This window comes from Balaenoptera borealis, assembly GCF_965194805.1.
Source record: "Balaenoptera borealis genome assembly, chromosome: 20".
Classification (NCBI taxonomy): Eukaryota; Metazoa; Chordata; class Mammalia; order Artiodactyla; family Balaenopteridae; genus Balaenoptera; species Balaenoptera borealis.
This window is the reverse complement of record NC_138879.1, coordinates 8627685-8650299: the sequence shown is the minus strand read 5'-3', so window position 1 is coordinate 8650299 and position 22615 is coordinate 8627685. Positions and strand designations below refer to the sequence as shown.

The 22615-nt window shown below is 47.0% G+C and overlaps 1 long non-coding RNA gene across 1 annotated transcript in view; it reads left to right on the top strand.

Annotated features, from left to right (window-relative positions):
• The first annotated feature begins 4401 nt into the window (after positions 1–4401).
• The window catches only part of LOC309618253, a 34122-nt gene continuing 15908 nt past the window's right edge, over positions 4402–22615 (top strand). Inside the window, exon 1 of the long non-coding RNA XR_014238374.1 lies at positions 4402–15362. This is a non-coding gene — a long non-coding RNA (uncharacterized lncRNA). The remainder of the gene's footprint in view (positions 15363–22615) is intronic.

Genomic DNA, 22615 nt, shown 5'->3' with positions numbered 1-22615 from the left:
TCACTACAGTCCTCAGCAGGGAGTGGAGGGGCCACTGGCCCTTGGTGTCCAGGGCCCTTCCTCAGCTCCAAACCCACCAGAAGGTGCCCCAGGTGCCAGAGCTGCCCACGTGCAGCTAGACTGGCTGACTTGCCCGATGCAGATTCTGGTTCAAATTCAAGTGTGTCAGTTGTCAAGTGCCACAGAAATGGTGCATGACAACTCAGCCCTCTCTGGCATTCCACACGGAACAATTGCTTTGGCTCACAAGGCATCTGCGGCTGGCGGGGCCATTCTGCGGCCCCGGGCTGGGCTTGGCCAACCTCGGGCCCTCGCAGGCATCTGCTGTCAGTCAGCGGGTTGGCTGAGGTCCACATCACTGCCATCCTCCCCAGGCCAGCCTGGGCTGGTGCTCACCCTGGTGAGGGGGTCTCAGGAGAAAGGGGGGGCTGCGGCTTGGAGCTGGTGGGCCCACACTTCTGTCCCAACCTTGTGGCCAAAGCAAGTCACATGGCCAGTTCAGATTCAAGGGGTGGGGAATAGACTCTGCATCATCTGAAAGAGTGTGGGTAGAGGGGAGGGCAAAGGATTGGGGCCATTTCTGCAATTGGTTCAGAGGCAGCCTGTTGTGGGGAAAGAACCAGGTCCAACCCCTGCCCTGCTCCTCCTTGCTGTGTGAACTTGGGCTGGTGCTGAACTCCTAGTCTCAGTTATATCATCTGCAAAAGGAGATTAAACCCACCAGGAGGCTTCTTGTGTGGATTAGAGACAATTCATCTAACCTGTTTACTGAGTGTATACTATGTGCTAAGCGTTCTCTAGGAACTGAGATAATCAGAGAATTAGACAAAGATGCCTGTTCTCGTGTTGTTTATATTCCAGCAGCAGACCGTGAACAAGAGGCATGGTCAGTAAATGAAAGAGAATTTAGGAGGTGCTAAGTGCGGTGACAAAGTAAGGCAGAGAGGAGATGGGGGTGTCTGGGGTGTGGGAGTAAGGCTGCAATCAGAGCAGGCTTCACTGAGGAGGTGACATTGGATCCCAGGCATCAAGGTGATGAGGAAGTTAGCCACACCGACATCTGGGGAAGGAGCATTCCAGGCAGAGGAAGCAGTGCAAAGGCCCTGAGGCAGGGGTGTGGCTGGTGGTTTTTTTAAATTTAAATTTATTTATTTATTTATTTATTTTGGCTGCATTGGGTCTTCATTGCTGAGCGCAGGCTTTCTCTAGCTGCGGCGAGCGGGGGTTACTCTTCGTTGTGGTGCACGGGCTTCTCATTGAGGTGGCTTCTCCTGTTGTGGAGCACGGGCTCCAGGCACGCAGGCTTCAGTAGTTGTGGCTCGTGGGCTCTAGAGCGCAGGCTCAGTAGTCGTGGCACACGGGCTTAGTTGCTCCACGGCATGTGGGATCTTCCCGGACCAGGGCTCGAACCCGTGTCCCCTGCATTGGCAGGAGGATTCTCAACCACTGCGCCACCAGGGAAGCCCTGGCTGGTGGTTTTGAAGAAGAGTAAGGAGGCCAGCGTGGCCGGAGCCACGGAGGTGATGGGGCCAGATCGGGTCGCGCTTGGAAGCCCCTGCGAGGACATTTACTTGGTGAAACAGGAACCTGTGGAGGACCCCAAGCATCTGATTGCCATGTGTGAGAAGCTCCCCGTGCTTCCCCATGGAGAATGCTCTATGGAGGCGGTGCTGCTAAGAACCAAAGAAGCAAGACCCGTTCGGGGGAACATCATAATCCATGTGGTGGGAGCTGGGTGGCAGCAGCAGGGGGAGATGGGGGGAGTGGTGGTCCCACTCTGGGTCTATTCTGAAGGTGGAGCCATGGGATTTCCTATGGATTTTGGATGAGGCGCGGGAGGGGAAAGGGAGCCAAGAGAGACTCCACGCCACATACAGGAGGTGCCTGGAACAGGGTCGTGCAGGGGGAGAAGAAATAGAAGACGTGTGTGAAAGGCCTCAGGACAGGAGCGAGAGGTGACTGCGAGCACAGGCTCCCGAGTCCTGTGGGCCCAGGTTCGAGTCCCACCTCTGCTGTTGACTAGCTGTGTGGCCTCAGTCAAGTCGCTGCCTTCTCTGTGCCTCTTTGTAAAATGAGGGGTTAATAATGCCATCTTCGGGACTTCCCTGGTGACACAGTGGTTAAGAATTTGCCTGCCAATGCAGGGGACATGTGTTCGAGCCCTGGTCCGGGAAGATCCCACATGCCACGGGAGCAGCTAAGCCCGTGCGCCACAACTACTGAGCCTGAGTGCCACAACTACTGAAGCCCGCGCGCCTAGAACCCGAGCTCTGCAACAAGAGAAGCCACCGCAGTGAGAAGCCCACGCACCACAACGAAGAGTAGACCCTGCTCGCTGCAACTAGAGAAAGCCCGAGCACAGCAACGAAGACCCAATGCAGCCCAAAATAAATAAATAAATAAATAAATAAATAAATTTTTTAAATAAATAAATAAATAATGGCATCTTCCTCATGGGGTGCCACGGGTACAAAAGGAGCTCAAGTCTGAAGCACCATCTGGTGGAATTCGGGACAAAGATTGATGATGTTGTGACGCGTGGGGCTGAGGCCCCCAGTGGGGTGCCCACGGACCCCCTCCCCGCCTCCGCTGCTTCCCCCTCTGCCCCGGCACAGGGAGCGGGAGGCCCAGACCCAGTTCCCAGACAGGGCCTCGTGCAGGGGTCGCCCCTTCGAGCTCTGCGGTGGGCTCCTCATCAGTATTCTCTCAGATCTGCGTCCTGGGTAAGGGCTCGGAGTGAAAGACCAGCTGCTGAGCTGCAGCGATTTCCCCTGAGCCTCTGGCAGTTATTTATCACCTTCACAGCCCAGAGTGATTCATTCTGCACAGCCGGCTCTGCACTCCGGTGTGCAAACCGCCTGAGCTTCCTGACCTCATCCCTCCAGGCTTGGAGGCCCTCCACCCTCTCCTCCCTGCCCTCTCCTCCCTGCCCTCTCCTCCCTGCCCTCTCCTCCCCCATCCAGGCCAGATAATGTCCCCCAGCGGTCAAGGCTTCATCCTGCTCTTTGAAGGCGATTCATTAAATGGACAATCATATGCGAATTGGCGTGCACACTTCTGGTGAGGCATTTTATATAAGTAAATGGCTAAATCTGGAAAACATCTTTGGGCAGACCATCTGTCTCAATTTGAGCTTTGAAAAATATGGTCACCTAGCAATGTTCCCATGTCAGACTCTAAAAACGAAAACCGGGCAGGCAAGCGAACATCACTCGTGCTGTCAAAGTGGATTGTCGGCCTCGGCTTCATGAGTCACCGAAGACCTCCTTCCAGCCACAGCTGACTGGGTCTGGGGCTGTCCAGAGGAGGTGCCAGCTGGGGGAGGGACTGGGGCTCTTTGTGGAGGAGGGGAGGTGAGCAGCCCCACATCTGCCTCTGGGGCTTCAGTCTGGCCACACTGAGAGGTGCATACACAGCGTTATCAGTGTTCTCCTGTTTTATTTTCTACGTCTCTGTGTCTTTCACTGTGGCCAAACCGGGCTGGCCTTTGGGGCACCCCACCTCCCCAACCTGCCTATCCCTCGTGAAATCAGATGCAGCAGCTAGGCATCCTTTAGGGAAGCTGAGGCAGCTCAGGACTGAAAGATATTGAGGGATGTGAGAGAGTTGGGGTGGGTGGTGAGTGGAGGAGTTGAGTTCCAAGTATGGAGGTACGAAAGCATACAAAGACGGCCCCTCAGTGAGAACACAGGAGAGGAGATTCAAGGATGGAGCTTGGGTTGGACCAAATACTCTTTGATAATTTTTTCACTTCCATGACCTTTTCCTTTTTCTTATTATATTATCTGAATATCAGTGAGGTCCCAAACAGGAAATAGAAAACACTCCAGGTATTAAAACTGGAGTGTATTTAATGTAGGGAAGGTTGGGAAAGGCAGTCACAGTTTGCGGTCTTTCCCCCTGCACCGTCGCATACGAACAGGCCTTGAGCCTGGAACGTGTCCTCTCAGAGAGATAAAGAGCCTGTGAGGGCATCTCCCTTTGTTTGGGAATATCTTTCTCTGCTCTGGGTTTGGTTGTACTTCTTTGTTCTGCTTAAGCGGGTCCGCCATACAGCACGTGGCCAACCCCACTGTTAGATCCGCTCCTGGTGGGGAGGGGTTGGGGTCCCTCACCTGCAGCATGAGAGGGGTGCTTGCAGACCATCGCCCTGCGCCGGCTGTGGGGCGAGACCCACTGGCCATGGGGGACCAACACACTTGAAGCTGATCTTGCCTTCTCATCTCCGTGCACCTGGTGCCCGCGTAAGTCGTGCCTTTCTTGGCGACCCTGACAGCTGCAAACCCTGGGGCTGCTACTGTTGGTGGCAGATCCTCCAGCAGGGAGCTCCCTCCCCTGCAGGTGCAACAGGCGCCACGTGCTCCAGAGTCAATGTTTGCACAGATGTCAGAGGAGCTGAGGATCTAACCGGGGCAGTGAGGCGACCTAGAAGTTGGCATTGATAGGAAGTTGCTACCACCCTTAGGGCTGTAGGGACGAAGGGCAGACGTGGAGCTACAGGACCTCAGGACTGAGATCACTGTTGGGGCCACTGGGAGAAGACACAGCCCCTGCGGAGGCGCCACCCAGGGCAGAGGAAGAGGGAGGAGCCCTCAGGTATTCCCATCCTCCCGTTTCCCTCCAGTGTCCCCCATGGCCTGAAACCAGTCAGAAGCCCAGGGACATGGAAGCCCAGGAAACAGCCTGCAGGGCTCAGACCCCCGGACCTCAGCCACAGAAGGCGAGGAACGGATCTGAGTGCTCACAGGTCCAAGACTGACCAGGTCATACATACATACTCAGGACAAAACTCAAAAGGTATCAGGACAAGGATAGTTTCCTTTGGCTGTTGTAACGAATTACACAAACCTGGTGGCTTAACGCAACACACAGTTCCGGAGATCAGAAATCCAAGATCAGTTTCACTGAGCTGGAATCAAGGAGTTGGCAGGGCTGCAGTCCCCCTGGAGCCTCTAGAGGAGACTGTTTCCTTGCCTTTGCTGGCTTCTAGAGCTGCATCCCTTGGCTTGCATCTTCTCCATCTTTAAAGCCAGCAGGGTAGAATCTTCCAATTTTTCTCTGCTGAGGTTCTCACATCACCTTCTCTTTCCCTTATGGTCAAATCTCCCTCTGCCTGCCTCTTATAAGGATGCTTATGATTACATTTAAGTCCCAACGAGAGCATCCAGTATAATCTTCCCTTCGTAAGATCCTTAACTTAATCACAGCAGCCAAATCGCCTTTGCCATATAAGGTCACATCCATAGGATCCAGGGAAGAGGAGCAGGATATCTTTGGGGGCCATTATTCAGCCTTTCACAGGTACAAAATTGTACAGCCTCCATAATACTTATCTGTTTCTGTATAACAAATTATGCCCAAATTCAGCAGCTCAAAACAATGAACATTTATTATCTCACACGATTTCTGTGGGTCAGATATTTTGGAGTAGCTTAGCTGAGTGCTTCTGGCTCAGGGTCTCTCGTGAAGCTGCGGTCAAGCTGTCAGCCAGGGCTGCAGTCATCTGAAGGCTTGACCTGGCTGGAGAATCCACTCCAGGGTGGCTCACTCATGTGGCTTCCGGCAGGAGACCTCAGGTCCTCACCGTGCTGGCCTCGGCATAAGGCTGCTTGAGTGTCCTCACAACATGGCGGCTGGCTGGCTTCCCCAGACTGAGTGTTCTGAGTGAGAAAATGGGCTGGACACCAAGATGCCTTCATGACCTAGCCTGTATCAGTTTGCCAGGGTTGCCATGACAAAGCACCACAGATTGGGTGGCGTGAACCACAGAAATATTTTTTTCACAATTCTGGAGGCTAGATATCTGAGGTGAGCGTGTCAGCAGGGTTAGTTCCTCATGAGGCTTCTCTCCTTGGGTGGCCAACAGCCATCTTCTGTGTGTGTCTGTGTCCAGATTTCCTCTTCTTATAAGGACACCAGTCCTATTGGATTAGGGCCCACCCATATGGCCTCATAGGACCTTAATTGCCACTTTAAAGGCCCTCTCTCCAAATACAGTCACATTCTGAGACACTTAGGACTTCAACATGTGCATTTGAGAGGGGACACAATTCAGCCCACAGCACAGCCTCAGAAGTGATATACTTCTGCTGTATCCTCTTGGTCACACAGACAATCCTGCTACAGTGAGGGAGGTGGGAAATACTAGGAGGTGGGGCTCATTGGAGGCTGTCTTGGAGGTCTCTCCCTTCACTCCAAGGGGAATTCTTGTTATTTATTTATTTATTTTGGCTGCACTGGGTCTTAGTTGAGGTATGCAGGATCTTTGTTGAGTCATGTTTAGTTGCTGCATGCGGGCTTCTCTGTTGTGGCATGCAAACCCCCAGTTGTGGCATGCATGTAGGATCTAGTTCCCCGACCAGGGATCGAACCCGGGGCCCTGCATTGGGAGCAGAGTCTTACCCACTGGACCACCAGGGAAGTCCCCTTATTTGTTCTGGTATGTGTCTCTAGGGATACCCTACATATGTACAGCTGTGTGTGTGTATATATGTATGTATGTATATATATAAACACGCAAGTGTTTATATATATAAATATATATGTATACATATATACACACACATATATATACAAATATATATACAAATATATATATATATATATATAAACAAATGAAGTGCATAAACCTGTTGTTCCGCTGCCCGCTTTCTTCACTTAGCCAGGCCATGAAGAGCTGCCTGATTCCTTGCTATATTCCACTGTGTGAATTGCTGCCATTTATTTAACCAGTCCTCTGGATGTTTATGTTGTTTCCAATATTTTGCCATGGCACATGATGCTGCAACAAATATTCATGTACTTGTGTCATTCCTGGTGCGTGCCAGTGTGTTTATAGGATAAATTCCTCTTGTGGAATTGCTGGGTCAAAGGCCACAAGCCTGTGATAGATGTTGTCTGGTCACCAAGTCGCTTTCTTGGAGGTGTTCCCATTTATACTCCTGTGAACAATGTACGAGGGGCCTGATTCCCCACAGCCTGGCTGACTGACACGGGCTGCCATCAACCCTGTTCCTCTTGCCAGTCTGATGGGTACAAAATAGTATCCTGGTGTAGCTTTTTTTTTTTTTACACAATTGAGGTAAAATTCACATGACATAAAATTAACCATTAAAGGGACTCCCTGGTTGTCCAGTGGTTAGGACTCCACGCTTCCACTGTATGGGGCACAGGTTCAATCCCTGGTTGGGGAACTAGGATCCCGCAAGCCACACGGCACGACCAAAAAAAAATTAACTGTTAAAAAAAATACTTTATTTTTTAGAGTAGTTTTAGGTCCACAGCAAAATAGAGCAGAAGGTCCAGATATTTCCCATAAACGCTCTGCCTTGACTCACGCACAGCCTCCCCCATTATCAACCTCCCCCATCAGAGTGGCACATTTATCACAATGAATGAACTTCCACTGACACACCATAATCACCCAGAGTCCATCGTTCACATTACGGTTCACTTTTGGTGTTGTACATTCTATGGGTTTGGACAAATGTTTACCAATATTTTCCTATCCCATCACAGCTATTGCAGAGATCTTGAAATATCACTTACACTTATCACTATTAAAAATTATAGTGGTTATTAGGACTTCCACTGGCTCATGCTTTAATGTGCTAGTAAAAAAAAGTATATAGCTTTCTACTGTTTTTTTAATATTTTGATAAGTAGATTTCAATACAGTTGGAAGTTGCCTGCTTCATGGGGCATTGGTAGTCAATAGTTCATTTCTACTATCCCTCAGTATGGGTCCAGGTGCCCATCTACCTACCAGCACCCCCTCTCTCTCTGTGGGCATGATGCCCAAGAAACTCAACTCACCTTCCACCACCCTCACCCCTTGACTCACCCACTCCATTTTCCCTTTACCTTTTCCCCTTGCCTACCAGAAAACTCCTACTCATCCTTCAAAACCCAGCTCACATATGACTGATGATCCCCCCCAAACAGTGTTGGTCACTCCCATGACTCCTCTGTGGGCACACCGTCTGACACCTACAGAATAAATGTTATAAATGTATAGAGTTGGTTGTATAGAAAATTAACATAATACAGCCTGCAGTAGGCAAATAATCTGCTCTTCCCCTTTCCCAAATAAATGTGTCCTCTTTGATTCATTCATCACTCATTTGGAATTTGGAGGAAATAAGAGAAGGCTAGACAGGCTCCTTTAGCACTGTCCATAATAAATGACTTAACCTTTCTAATCTCCATGTGTAAAATCAGAGTCATAACCCTCTGCACAGAGGTGGTGTGAGGATTAAAAGGGATAATGTGTTCAGAGTGCCTGGTACGTAGTAAGTGCTCAATAAACAGGAGTTGTTATTAATCCTACAAGACAGCAAGAAGTCATTGGCAAAAAAGTGAAATAAATGAGTTATGAGGGAGTTCACAGGAGGGAGAAATAGCCTCCAACAGAGGGATAGGAAGATATGGGAATAGATGTTTGGATCTGGAAGGTGCCTGGTGGAAACCGCAAGGCTGTTTCCTGTGAAAGCACTCTGCAGGGTTTGGGCTGGTGCATAGGGTACCACCGAGTGGAAGCAGAATTAACTTTCCATCCTTCTCTCATACATGATGGAAATGCTGATTGCAAATTGTCTCTTCCCGTTCACTCCAGCAAGAAATTTGACTAGGCAAATTCTATTTTGTGAGTTATGTTGCTGTGCGTATTTTAGAAGTTCCTGAAAAATCATCCAAAAATCTATAATTCAGTCTTTTCCCATAGTAAGACAGAGCTTGACCCCAGTTAGTCTAAATTAGAGCTGGTTTTGGAGGACGGAAGCCAGCAGCCACCTATAGGGACCACCTGCTGTCCCTGTTCTCTCCTCGGAGATTATCTGGGGAACACGTGGGGTGATGTCAACCTCCCTCCAAGTGTGGATGCTACGAGTCCGTGCAAAGCACCAGTTTCTCCAGATAAATGGCTGTTCCTAAGGCTTAATAAATTGTTTTCATTCCTTTTGCAAATTTCTGCCAGCCACGATTCCAGGTACAGGGATGTAAAGGTGTTGGCAGTTTGGACCTTGCCTCCTGGGTTGGCGGTCTGTGAGTGGATCAGTCCCCAGTCTGAGCACCATTCCCCCTCCACCCCTCCTGCCTACTGCCTGCCCCTGCATTTCCTACCCCCGCTTCAGGGGGCGGGAAGCTGCAGCAATCCTGGGGCTCATTGGGCAGAGGAAAGTGGTGCTTGAGAGCACCAATCAGCAGCCTGCTTCTAGTCCTGGCCTCTGCCCCGTGCTTCAGTTTCCCCATCTGTAAAATGGAGACAAGGTAGTTGTGAGCATTTCATGAATTAAAAATTATAAAGTTCTAAGAGCTGTGTCCTGCCCAGAGGAAGCTCCCCCTAAATGTTTGTTAAATTACATTCATTCAGTCATCATTTCTCTATTATGACCCCATTCTTTCATTATTACTTTTTCTCGTATTATTCATTCAGTTATTCTTCTTCATTCATCCCACAGGCCCTGAGCGTGACTTCAATACTGAGGACACGAGGATGAACAGGGTGGATGTGGCTTCTGTCCGGGGAGCACGATCAAGGCCACTCCAGACCCATTCCATCTGCCCCATCCTGATCCCTGGAGAATGCCAGGCCTGGCTGAGGTTAAGTGACAGCCCAGGTTTCACAGCCGGCAGATGGCGGAGGAGGATCTGATCCTTGGTGCGTCCACCTTGTTAGGCCCCCAGACCCCTGCAGCCACACACCCAGCACCTCCTGGGTTTTGGCAGGAGGCCTCTGAGTGCATCTGACACATTCCTGGCAAGTGGCAGCAGGAGGGAGCTGCCCTCTGACAGATGGCACCCAGCCCAGCGCCTGGGCGCCTCCCAGCCCACCTGTAGGGCTCCGAGATGTCCTAGGCCCCATCTGGGCTGCTAGCGGGGCATGGAAACCCTGGGAAGGAACACGGTCACAGGGAGGCTGGCCCGGCCCGGCTCCTGGAGTCTATCCTCGGCTCCTGGTTCCAGAGATGCAGCTGGGAAAGTTATCCACAGGCACACTTCTGGAGCAGCCCCGCTGGGCAGGCGTTGAAGGCAGAAACACTTGATGGTGTCGGGAAGATTAGCCGCCCTCCCTTTGGTATTCGGCGCTGTAACTGCCTTGCAGAATCTTCCCTCCATGGAGAGCGGGGGAGCCAACATCCATCAGAATCCCCCAAATCCCCAACAAGTGGCAGTCCTCATGGGGGTCCCTTGCTCCCAAATCCCTCCCCCACCGAGCTCGCTGAAGTCCCAGGTTTCCTGCAGACCCTTGTCCTGGGTGGATGGGAATGCTCTGGGCAGGCAAAGCTGCTCAGACTCTGAGTCGTGTGGGTGGGGAGCGTGTTCAGGCCCTTCCTGGGAGTCCAGTTTGAGGGCAAGGAGGGGAGAGCCTGCAGGCCCTGGGGCTCAGAAGTAGAAGGGCGAAAAGGTCAAGGTTGGAGACTGTGGGTCTGGTGGTCAGGCCTGCTGGCCCTGGCCTGTCCTTAGTGTGGGAGCCTCTGAGTCTTGGCTGCATTTCGGGGGCCTGAGGAACACCCATCACCTGGAATGTCAAGGGTTTGAGCACTATCTTACTTCTCTTCGTACTGACCTGGGGAGGGAGACAATCTAATGATCCCATTTTACAGATGGGGAAAATGAGGCTTAGAAAGGAAGCAATCATCCCAAGGTGACACAGCTGGAATGCAGCAGGGGCAGGGCTGGACCCGTGCTCTGCTCCCTCACCCCCAACGCCGTGTCAACGGACTGTGCTGGGCCCACAGGGGCTCAGAAGAAACAGGGAGTGCTCTTCGCTCCCCAGAAGCTTCCACTCATGTGTTCAGCTTGGGACAAGCATTACGTTTCCAGAGACTAAGGTAAGATAATATTTAAGAAAGGAATGGGGAGGGAAAGGCAGAGGCTGTAGAAGCTCAGAAGAGGGCAGCTCCCAGGAAGGGGGAACTTGAGTTGGCCTTGAAGGCTGGGCAGAAGTCAGGAAGACAGAACTAGAAGGACGTGGAGAGTTGAGGGGCAGTTTGAAGAATAAAGGGTTCAGATCTGGGAGCTGAGGGGAACAAAGGGACGTAAAGTCAGAGGGGTGCCCTGGGGACTCGCTGGGACAATTACATCCAGATTTCAAGCCTGGGCACTGGTCAGGCAGAGCTGGGGGCCTCAGGCAGAGGCTGGACTCGGGAACGGGGAGGGGGTGGAAGACAGGGTCCTTGGTCCCCTTCACCCCTGTAGAGGGTTGAATAGTGAGTGTCCCCCTAAAATTTGTGTTCACTCGGAGCCTCAGAAAATGACTGTTATGAAATGAATTGCGTCCCCTCGAAATTCCTATGTTGGGGCCATAACTCCCAATGTGACTGTTTTGGAGATGGGGCATTTAGGCAGGTAATTAAGGTTAAATGAGGTCATAAAGGTGGGGCCTGATCTATTAGAATTAGTGTCCTTTAAGAAGAGGAGGATACATCAGAGTACTCTCTGCACGCACAGAGGAAAAGTCACGTCAGGACACAGCTAGAAGGCAGCCGTCTATGGGCCAGGAAGAGAGGTCTCACCAGAAACCAACTTTCGTGGCACCTTGATCTCAGACTTCCGTCCTCCAGAAATGCAAGAATATAAATTTCTGTGGTTTAAGCCACCCAGCCTATGGTATTCTGTTATGGCACCCCGAGCTGACTAATACAGTGATCTTATTTGGAAACAGTCTTTGCAGATGTAATTAAGTTTCAGATGAGGCTCACCTGGATTAAAGGGGGCCCTAATCCAATATGACTGATGTCTTTTTTTTTTTTTTTTTTAAACTTTGGGTTTATTTATTTTATTTATTTATTTATTTATGGCTGTGTTGGGTCTTCGTTTCTGTGCGAGGGCCTTCTCCAGTTGTGGCAAGCGGGGGCCACTCCTCATCGTGGTGCGCAGGCCTCTCACTATCGCGGCCTCTCTTGTTACGGAGCACAGGCTCCAGACGCGCAGGCTCAGTAATTGTGGCTCACGGGCCTAGTTGCTCCGTGGCACGTGGGATCCTCCCAGACCAGGGCTCGAACCCGTGTCCCCTGCATCGGCAGGCAGACTCTCAACCACTACGCCACCAGGGAAGCCCGACTGATGTCTTTATAACAAGAGGAGAGGGCACAGACAGACCGACAGAGGTAGAAGGTCATGTGACAACAGAGGCAGAGATTGGAGTGATGCTGCCACAAGCCAAGGATGCCAAGAAGTGCCGGCCGCCACCAGAAGCCAGGAGAGAGGAATGGGGCAGATTCTCCACCAGCCCCCAAAGGAACCAACTCTGATGACGCCTTGATGTCAGACCTCTGGCCTCCAGAACTGTGAGAGAGTAGATTTCTACTGTGTTAAGCCCCCCAGTTCATGGCGCTCTGTTACGGCAGCCCCAGGAAATGAATACAGCCTCCTTATCCGTATCGTATGTCACAGCGTGAAGCTTTCGCCAGCAGTGTTGGCTACAAGAGGGGTCTGCTTGTCCTATGGACACTCTGCTCTGAAGGATGAGCCCATCCAGGGCAAACTGGACTCACAGCTCAGAGTACAGGATGTCTGTGGAGTGGAGTGGGGTGCGCTGGGGTCGGGGGACAGGAGGCCTCCCCTGGGTGCTGGCAGAGACGGCTTGTTCCCCTGGCCATGCAGAGTCTCTGCCCTCTGGATGTCGCTCTCCTAAGCTCAGGTACCAGTCTTGAGAGCCATTGGAGATGAGACTTGATTCTGGAAGAGGGGTCAGCGAGAGCTGTAGATCTGGGAGCCACCCACATACAGGCAGAATGCAGGATTCTGTCCCCCTACAGGGCCTCAGTTCCTGCGGAAAGGATTTCTGTTTTGAGATCCAGTAAAAATGAGAGCTGTCTCGGATCTTTCTTGGCCTGTGACGCTCCTGACGCTGGGTACATCTTTCCGTACATTTTCATTAAGAAATGTAGGAACTTAATCAGCACTGATTTCAACATGATTTAAAGCACTCCAGATTCTTGCAATTTTGATTGATGTGCATTTGTATATGTTAAAAATTAGTGAGATCAGTAGATGCACATTCCTGGCATGTAAATAAAAGCAGAATATACATTATTTTATCTAAATTTCTGTTTGTGGACTCAGTCTGCATATTTTGATTTTTGATCTCTGTACCTCCTTCCAAGATGCTAAAATTCCAGAATTTGTTTAGCTGTAGCCCAAGTTTGGGTGAATGCTTTTATTCAGGGGCCTTTCTGAGGCCACTGCTCAGAACACTGATTCCGGAAGAATACACCCAATGACAGCAGGACATGGAACGCCCCAGGCAAAGACTGGCCTGGGTCTGTGTTAACTAGTGCCCAGAAAACAGTTCCGATGAGAAATGGCAAACCGGATTTCCGGACAAACATTGGCATACAATAGCTTCATAATACAAAGCACTCTGATTTAATCAGCGTACATTTTCACAGTTACTTCTGCACAGTACGTCACCTCAGCTTCTTTGGACATAGCCTACTCCAGCCCATCACCTAGCATATGGGCGCTTGAAGACAAGCAGTCAGTGATGGGCAGGAAATAATTAATGGGGACTAAGCAGCTGGCTGGGGCCTCTGCCATCAGAACACCTGAGGGTCCCCCTCCCCCCATCAAGGAGTAAAGACCACTAGCTAGGACAGGACAGACCCCAATAAAGTACCTAAATGCCACTGTTGGTGGGGTAGGTAAGTATGGTCCCAGGGAGGGAGCCTGGGGCCAGGAGGAACAATATGAAGGTCAGAAAAGGTCTTTGGGGGTTTTCTGAGCAACCTGATAACCCAGTTGCTAGAATAGACCAGGCCTGGTGAATCTGATGACATGGACCCCTTGCTCTAAACATCAGCTACCTGGCTTCTGGATGGTTCGATCTCCCCTTGGCCAGTGCTTACCCTCAGTCCAGCCGGCCAACGGCACCCCAACCCAGCCTCCTTCCCAGGCCAGGTTCACTGGGGGACCCTGTGCTGGGTTGGATGCTCTACTGTCACCAACTTGAAATACTTAATAATTTTTGAACAAGGAGCCCCACATTTTGATTTTGCACGGGGGGCCAGAAATTATGTAGCTGGCCCTGCTCCTTCTATATCGGAAATTTCTGTTCTCTTGTCTGTCTCTTCTTCTGGACTACAGACACATAACCCTCTCAGTCTGTTTTATTGACACCTGTGTCCCCAGAAAGGACCTGCTCTATAAGAGGGACCTATAAGTGTGGTTGGATAGATAAGGTTTCTAAGCAGCAGCATGTGACCAGCGGACTGGTCAGGTGGGCCCAAAGGCAGCGCTCTCCCCGCATTCGGGGCCCGAGAAGAACCCCAATTCTAGCTGCAGGTCAGCGCCTCTCCCAGTGGCTGCTGGCGGGCGGTACAACCCATTAGCTGATCTGGGGGGGCTGCATTTCATGGGCTGCGAGTGAGTGTCTGCTTCTGAAGTTCACTCCTGGGGAAGAACTTAACAGCTGGGTTGGCATTTAAATGTCCTAAAATCGCTGCTAGGAGTTTAGTCTAGGGTAGATTTTCATGCATGCAAATGAAATGTGTCTTTGCTTATGTAGAGAGCTTGGCAGGAAAATATTTGGGGAGCAAACTGGGGTGGGCGTGTGGGCAAGAAATGCAGCAGATCCAAATAGAAGGGGCAGCTGTGTGTCCCTTCCTTCGGCAGATGGGGAGGGTCTTTTCTTTTCAGACAAAGCAGGTGAAGGTAATAAACCTGTGCTCTGCTGGGCCTCGTGTGCCAGGTGCCAACAATAAGGTACACACAAGAATAAATTCTTAATTTTGGCACTTTAATTTCATCCTTTCCTCCTGCAGCTCCAGACTGAGCAGCTGTTTAGCAGGAAAGAAAATTCAGAGCAGGGTAATAAAGAAAATTCGGAGATGGGAGCAGCTACCAGCGTGTAACTGTATTAACCATGTTTCTAGTTTCTGTAAACTCGGTGTCTTCACATGCATATGCTTGACCCATCTTGTTCTGGACAACTCAACAATATGCCCGGGTCACGTTACCTTGGCGCCCTGCTCCCTCACCTGTTTCCACCCCACCCCCCTTCTTACTCTCCACCCTGCACCTCCCGCCAAATCAGAGGAAGTCCTCCTCCCTGAGGGCCACGCTTTTCCAATTCAAACCAACCCGTCCAAGAGTCCACAGCCCAACCACCTTCCTTATCAGGCTCTCAATACTCCTGGCCCTAATCACCCCAGCGCCAGCCCCTATGCCCCAGGCCCAGCTGAAATTACTCAAAGTAGCCAATCCTAAGCCTGCTCACCCTGTCTCGCCCCCTCCTCTCTGCAGAAACCACAATAAAGACTCTTGTTCACAGTTCCCTCCTCTGGATCTGCCTCCTGACTGACCCTGCTGCTTCCCCACGTGACTCCTGGGGAATGCTGTGTACCGCTCTCTTGGGAACCGTGAGTAATTAACTATCTTTTCAGTGTCAGTCATCTCCTGATCTCTTGTCCTTACCATACCTCAGATTTTCTATTAATACACTCTTTTATTTGTTTAATTTTTTAATTTTATTTTTTATTTTTATTTTTTCACAGTCCAAGATCAGCCCTCAGAGGTTTATTTGAAGGATGATTATTATTTCTTTTTTTAAAATTTTTATTGCAGTATAGTTTATTCACAATGTTGTGTTGGTTTCAGGTGTACAGCAAAGTGAATCAGTTATACATATACATATATCCACTCTTTTTTAGATTCTTTTCCTGTGTAGGCCATTACAGAGTACTGAGAGTTCCCTGGGCTATACAGTAGGTCCTTATTAATTATCTATTTTCTATACAGTAGTGTGTATATGTCAATCCCAATCTCCCAATTTATCCCTCCCCCTCTTACCTCCAGTAACCATAAGTTTGTTTTCTACATCTGTGTCTCTGTTTCTGCTTTGTAAAAAAGTTCATTTGTACCCCTTTTTTAGATTTTACATATAAGCGATATCATATGGTATTTGTCTTTCTCAGACTTACTTCACTCAGTATGACAATCTCTAAGTCCATTCATGTTGCTGCAAATGGCATTATTTTGTTCTTTTTATGGATAATATTCCACTGTATATATGTACCACATCTTCTTTATCCATTCCTCTGTTGATGGACATTTAGGTTGCTTCCATGTTCTGGCTATTGTAAATAGTGCTGCAATGAAATTACACTCTATTTTATTTTTATTTACTTTTGGCTGCATTGGGTCTTCGTTGCTGCACGCAGGCTTCCTCTGGTTGCGGTGATTGGGGGCTACTCTTAGTTGCGGTGCACGGGCGGTGACTTCTCCTGTTGCGGAGCACAGGCTCTACATGCGTGGGCTTCAGTAGTTGTGGCACACAGGTTCAGTAGTTGTGGCTCGTGGGCTCTAGAGCGCAGGCTCAGTAGTTGTGGAGCACGGGCTTAGTTGCTCTGCGGCATATGGGATCTTCCCGGACCAGGGCTCGAACCCCTGTCCCCTGCATTGGCAGGCGGATTCTTAACCACTGTGCCACCAGGGAAGCCCTACACTCTATTTTAAACAGTAACAAACATTCAGGCTTCTTACCCATTTCCAGAATAGGCAGAAGAACTAATAAACGATTACTTCTCTTTTCACCCACTCATCCTTTCATCCATCCGTCCGTCCCTCCATCCATACATCCATCCGTCCAGTATTTATTGAGCAATATGGTGGTTTTAAAACATCTCCCAGAATGGAACTTGTCTTTTTACTTTGTTACATCGTCTTTTTAGTTTAAGAGCTTTCATTTTTACTGCAGTCAAATATAATTATCTTATTCTGTATAACTTGTGCTTTTTGGATCCTAAGAAGCTCTTCTCTATGTTAAAAAAGAAAAGATGTTCTATATTTTCTCCTAAAAGATTTAAAGTTTTCTTTTTCACATCTAGGACTTTAATTCATCTGGAATTGATTTTCATGCATAGCATATGGTAATCACAAATTTTATGTTTTTCTTTACGGATAGCCAGGTGTCCTAATACCATTTATTATATGACTCAGTCTTCCCAACATTGACTTGTACCGATACCTCTGTCATTTGCCAAATTTCCACAAACTGATCATCAGCTTCTGGTTTCCCTATTCTGTCTCATTGGTTTATTTGTCTTAGATCCAAACCACACTGTTTTCTTTTTTTTTTTAACATCTTTATTGGAGTATAATTGCTTTACATTGTTGTGTTAGTTGCTGCTGTATAACAAAGTGAATCAGCTATACGTATACATATATCCCCATATCCCCTCCCTCTTGCATCTCCCTCCCACCCTCCCTACGCTGTTTTATTTCTACATATCACTTTATAGTAAGTATTTACATCTGAAATGACAAATCTCTTATCCTTCTGCTTCAACATTGTCTTGGCGATTGTTGGACTTTTACACGTGGACATGGTGGCAGGTGTGGTGGACCTTGGGATGAAGACACTGTGCTAGGGATGGTAAAACAACAAGATAGATGGAGTCTGGGTTCCTGGACAACCTCATGAACCACAAACATCAGCCCTGGACCACATTCAGATACTCATGTGAGGAAGAAATACCCATTTTGCTTAAGTCACTATCAATTTGCATGGATATCAATTAAGTGCAGGCAAATATTTATCTCAAGTAATAATATTTTTCTTATTTATTAACTTAGCTGAAGATCCTGGTAAAATACTGAATCGAAATGGTGGAGCAGGCAACCTTACCTTGTTCTTGGCTTTAGAGAAAATAATTCTAATGTTTTACCATTGAGTATGATGCTTTTTTGGTAGATGTTTCTTATTGGTTTAAGAAAACTTCCATCTATTCTGTTTGCTGAGAATTTTCTTTAAAGAATTATGAGTGTATATTACATTTTACTGAATGCCTTCCCTGCGTCTAAGAAGATGATTATATATGGACTTTCTCCTTTAATCTTTTTTTTTTTTAATAAATAAATTTATTTATTTTTGGCCGCTTTGGGTCTTCGTTGCTGTGCACAGGCTTTCTCTAGTTGCAACGAGCGGGGGCTACTCTTCCCTGCAGTGTGGCTACTCTTCCCTGCAGTGCGCGGGCTTCTCATTGTGGTGGCTTCTCTTGTTGCGGAGCACGGGCTCTAGGCGCGCGGGCTTCGGTAGTTGTGGCATGCGGGCTCAGTAGTTGTGGCTCGCGGGCTCTAGAGCGCAGGCTCAGTAGTTGTGGCACACGGGTTTAGTTGCTCCGTGGCATGTGGGATCTTCCCAGACCAGGGCTCGAACCTGTGTCCCCTGCACTGGCAGGTGGATTCTTAACCACTGCACCACCAGGGAAGCCCTCCTTTAATCTTTAATGTGGTGAATGACTTTAACAGATATTTTACTGTTAAGTTGTCTTTATATTCCTGAGTTAAAGACTCTGTGCTCGTGATAAAGTATTTATATATAGATTGCTGGATTTGGTTTGCTAATTTTGATACAGGATTTGTGCATCTGTGTTCCTATTTTTCTTGTAGGTACTGTTCTTGTCTACTTTTGGGATCAAAGTTCTGCTACCCTTATAAAAGGAGTTGTGGGGGGGTCCGTTCCTCCTGCCCCCATCCCACGAAATTTCTATGGAACAATTTGTATCTGATAAGGGTTAAATGCTCCTGGAAGGTTTGGTAAAACTTGTCTTGGTGTTACTATACAAAACTTACAAGTACAAAACTTACTTGGTAATACTGTACAGTTTGGTGCTTTATTTTTTTTTGCAAATAGATTTGTGACTATTGGTTTAATAGTCTTAATGTTTACAGGGTTTCTATTACTTTTTGAGATAGTTTTGATTATTTCTACTTTTTCTATGCATTTGTCTGTTTCATCTGTTTTTAAACATTTCGACATAAAGTTGCACTAGGGAATGCTCTCTTTATTTTTCTAAAGAACTCTACTGTGTAGTTATGTCTTCCTTTGCATTCCTGATACTATTCATTCGTGATTTCCCTTTTTTTCTTTCATGATTTTTACTTCTAAGAGTTTATCTACTTTGTCTTCTTGAAGAATCAATTTCGCATTGGTTAATTATTTCTTTTGCAGATTTTATTTCACTAATTTCTGTAGTTATCTTTATTATTTCCTTCCTCCCATTCTTTTAAAAATTTCTCTGGTATTTTAATTTCTTCTGTTGAATGCTTAATTAATTTTCACTCTTACTCGTTAACGAGTTTTTAAAATCACTCATTACTGCTTCAGCTATCTCCCCTGTTTGGAAATGTAGTCCTTTCATTGACATTCAGTTCTAAATATTTGATACTTTTTATTATGCTTTATCTTTTGAATGATTTAGAAGTATGCTTTTCAGTTTCCAAACACTTGTGATTTCTCATTTCTTTATTTAGTGTCAGGAAGTGATCTAGATGATATCAATTCTCTGGTATTTGTTGAAACTTCCTTTTTGAGCCTAATATCTGATTAAATTTGTTAAGTGTCAGATGCATGTTTGAAAAGAATATTTAGTTCCTGTGTATGTCTAGATCAAGCTTTTATTAATTATGTGGTTCAGATCTTCTATAGTCTTACTAATTAAGCTATAATTTTTCTGACAGAGATATGTTAAAATTTTCCACTGTGATGGGTTTCTCCTGAAGTTTTGCTTTTTTTTTGCCACGCCAAGTGGCTTGCAGGATCTTAGTTCCCCAACCAGGGATTGAACCCGGGGCCACAACAGTGAAAGCTCCAAGTCCTAACCACTGGACCACCAGGGAATTCCCAGTTTTCCTTTCTATATTTGACACTAAATAGTTAGAGGCACAGAGGCTCAGGTGTGGCATATTTTCTTGAAGAATTATGTCTTTCATTATTGAGTAAAGACTTGCTTTCTGTCTTAATGACTCCTTTGTGTGGCAGTAGTACTCCTATACCAGCTTTCTTTTGTATACATATTTTTTTCAACCTTTATTTGTTTTCAACCTTTCTGTGTTGTTTGGGGTCAGTTGTATCTTTAAACATTTTGTACAGGTAGATTTTTTTTCATCCAATCCAGTTAGTCTGGATTTTTTTCATCAGGTTAGTCTGAGTCAATTAACAGGTAAGTGCAATACATTTACTACTATTGTAATTATGGGTATATTTGGATTTACATCTGTTATCTTATTTATCATGTCTCTACCCTAATTTTTCCCTCCTATCTTGCATGTTATTCTCAGCTAGCATTTTAGTTTCAGTTTGTTTTTAACCCCCTTGATTCATCATTATTTTTATTAATATTATGGTTAATTATAGTCAATGCGCATTGGGTTAATTATCATTTAAATCATTCTGGATTTAATTTCCACTCCAAACCTCTTAGTAGTTCATTCAGTGAGGATCCATGAATAACAAACTCTTTTTGTCTCTGTCTGAAAAAGTCTCTATTACAATCCTTACTTTTGGATGATAGTTTAACTGGGCATATAATTCTAGTTAACAGATACATTCTCTCACTACTTTGCAAACACAGCTTTGTCTTCTGACGTCTATTGTTGATGCTGAGAATGCTGTTGATCAAATTGTCATTTCCATTTAGGTAGTGAGTCTTATCTCTTTGGTTGCTTTTGAGATCGCTATATCTTTGATGCTCTCTTGTTTCTCCACCATGTGTCTAGATGCCTATTTATTTTTATTTGTCCTGTTTGAATAATGTGACTCTTCACTCTGATGACTCATTCTCTCAATTATGGAAAAACCCTATAATTTTTTCATTTTAAATTTCCCTCCCCCCATTGTCTTTATTCTCTTCTTCTAGACCATCTATAAGATGTGTCTTCAACATACTTGTTCCATCTTCCACATTTATGTATTGTGTTTTCATATTTTTGATCTCTTTATATCTTGTATTGCATTTGGGATGATTTCTATTTATCTTCTACTTCTCTAATTCTTTCTTTAGCATTGTAAACTTTGCTATTAATCTCACAAATTTAATTTATACTTTCAATGAATTTTTTAAAAAATTTAGGTCTGTTTGATTTTTTTCATGTCTGCTTATTCTCTTTTCAAAATGTCCTATTCTTTCTTTATGGCTCTGATTCCTTCTTTTACTTCCCATGTCATTTAAAATATACTTTAAATGTATTTCAGATGTTCAGATGTTCTATTAAGTTTAGTTATAGGGGAGCTAATTCTCCTTTTATTATTTCTATTTTTTTTTTACTTTATTTTTATTTTATTTTTCCTTTTTTGGCTGCATTGGGTCTTCATTGCTGCACGCGGGCTTTCTCTAGTTGCTAGGAGCGGTGGGGTGGGGCTACTCTTCGTTGCGGTGCACGGGCTTCTCATTGCAGTGGCTTCTCTTGTTGCAGAGCACAGGCTCTAGGCACGCGGGCTTCAGTAGTTGTTGCACACAGGCTCAGTAGTTGTGGCTCATGGGCTTAGTTGCTCCACGGCATGTGGGATCTGCCCGGACCAGGGATCGAACCCGTGTCCCCTGCATTGGCAGGCAGATTCTTAACCTCTGTGCCACTAGGGAAGCCCTCCTTTTATTATTTCTAATGTCTCTTTTTTATGGTGGTTTGTTTACATACAAGTTTTGTAATTTTTCTATTGTGGGTCCATATTAAGTGTGTTTGCCCCTGCCCTGTAGGAGTCCAGTATGCTCTGGGTTGTGAAATTGTCCTTGAAGAGAAGTTTCATATTTGCTTCTGCCAGGGTGCAAGTGTTTAAATGGTTCTGGACCAGTTTTTATGTTATTCTCATGACTTAGCTTTCCTCCACTTCTCAGATTTCATAAAATTATAACTTTCCCCCATTTTTGGCAGAGGCCTGGGGTTTTGATTTCAGACAGGTGGATTTTTTTTTTATTTTCTATCCAGGTCCCTAAGTAACTGGCCCAATAGGTGGAGTTTTTCTAGCCCCCTTCGTACCAGCTTCAGGGCAGTAATGGACAGCTCTTAAAGACTCTAGGCTTCAAACTGGGCTTCCATTCCAGCTACATCACCTCAAGTAAGCTCCAAACGTCACCTCTTCTTGAAACATTAGAACCTCAGCCCCCATCCCAAAACCTGGGGAGTGTTGGGGTCAGCCTCTGCTATCCTGCCCCAGCCTTTAATGATCTATTTTCCGCCCTGGGAATTTTTCTCTCTCTCTTTTGAGTATGAATACTCATTTAAAAAACCTTTTGGTAGTGGCATTATATTCTGTTCTGCTTATCCTTGTGCTAGAAGAGAGGAGAGAAAAGCCCCCATCCACCTGGTCTGCCATGTTGCTAGAAGCCCTTCTCTCCTTCCATTCACCTGCCCTCCACCTGCTTTTAACATAGACACAGACATGTTTCCAAAGGCCCTTAGATAGAGGAGGTAGGGGGGAGGGACATGGGCCAGCAAGGGAGAGGAGGATAAATGATAATGGAGGGATGCATGACCTGAGTGACCACAGGGCCAGTCTCTACAGGGATGGATTTGGGGAGACCTGGTTTGGGGTCAGGGATGGGCCTATTTAAATAGGCAACTCCGTAGGGTGGTTGGAAAGAGTCCTCCAGAGTAGATGTCCTGTGTCTCACTCTATTACCTTTTCAATGGTAACATGACCTCGTGGGAATTAACCCCATGGTTGCCCTAGGTCAGGGCCATGGTCCGGCCAGGTCAGCCACCTCCGTCTAGCAGAGGTCCAGCCTGCAGACCATCTCAGCCCTTGAGCGCCCTGAGACCCGTGACTCTAGCATGCAGGACGGAAAGAGGACACTGGAGGGAAAGCTTCACAGAGAGCCAAAAAAACGCTGGG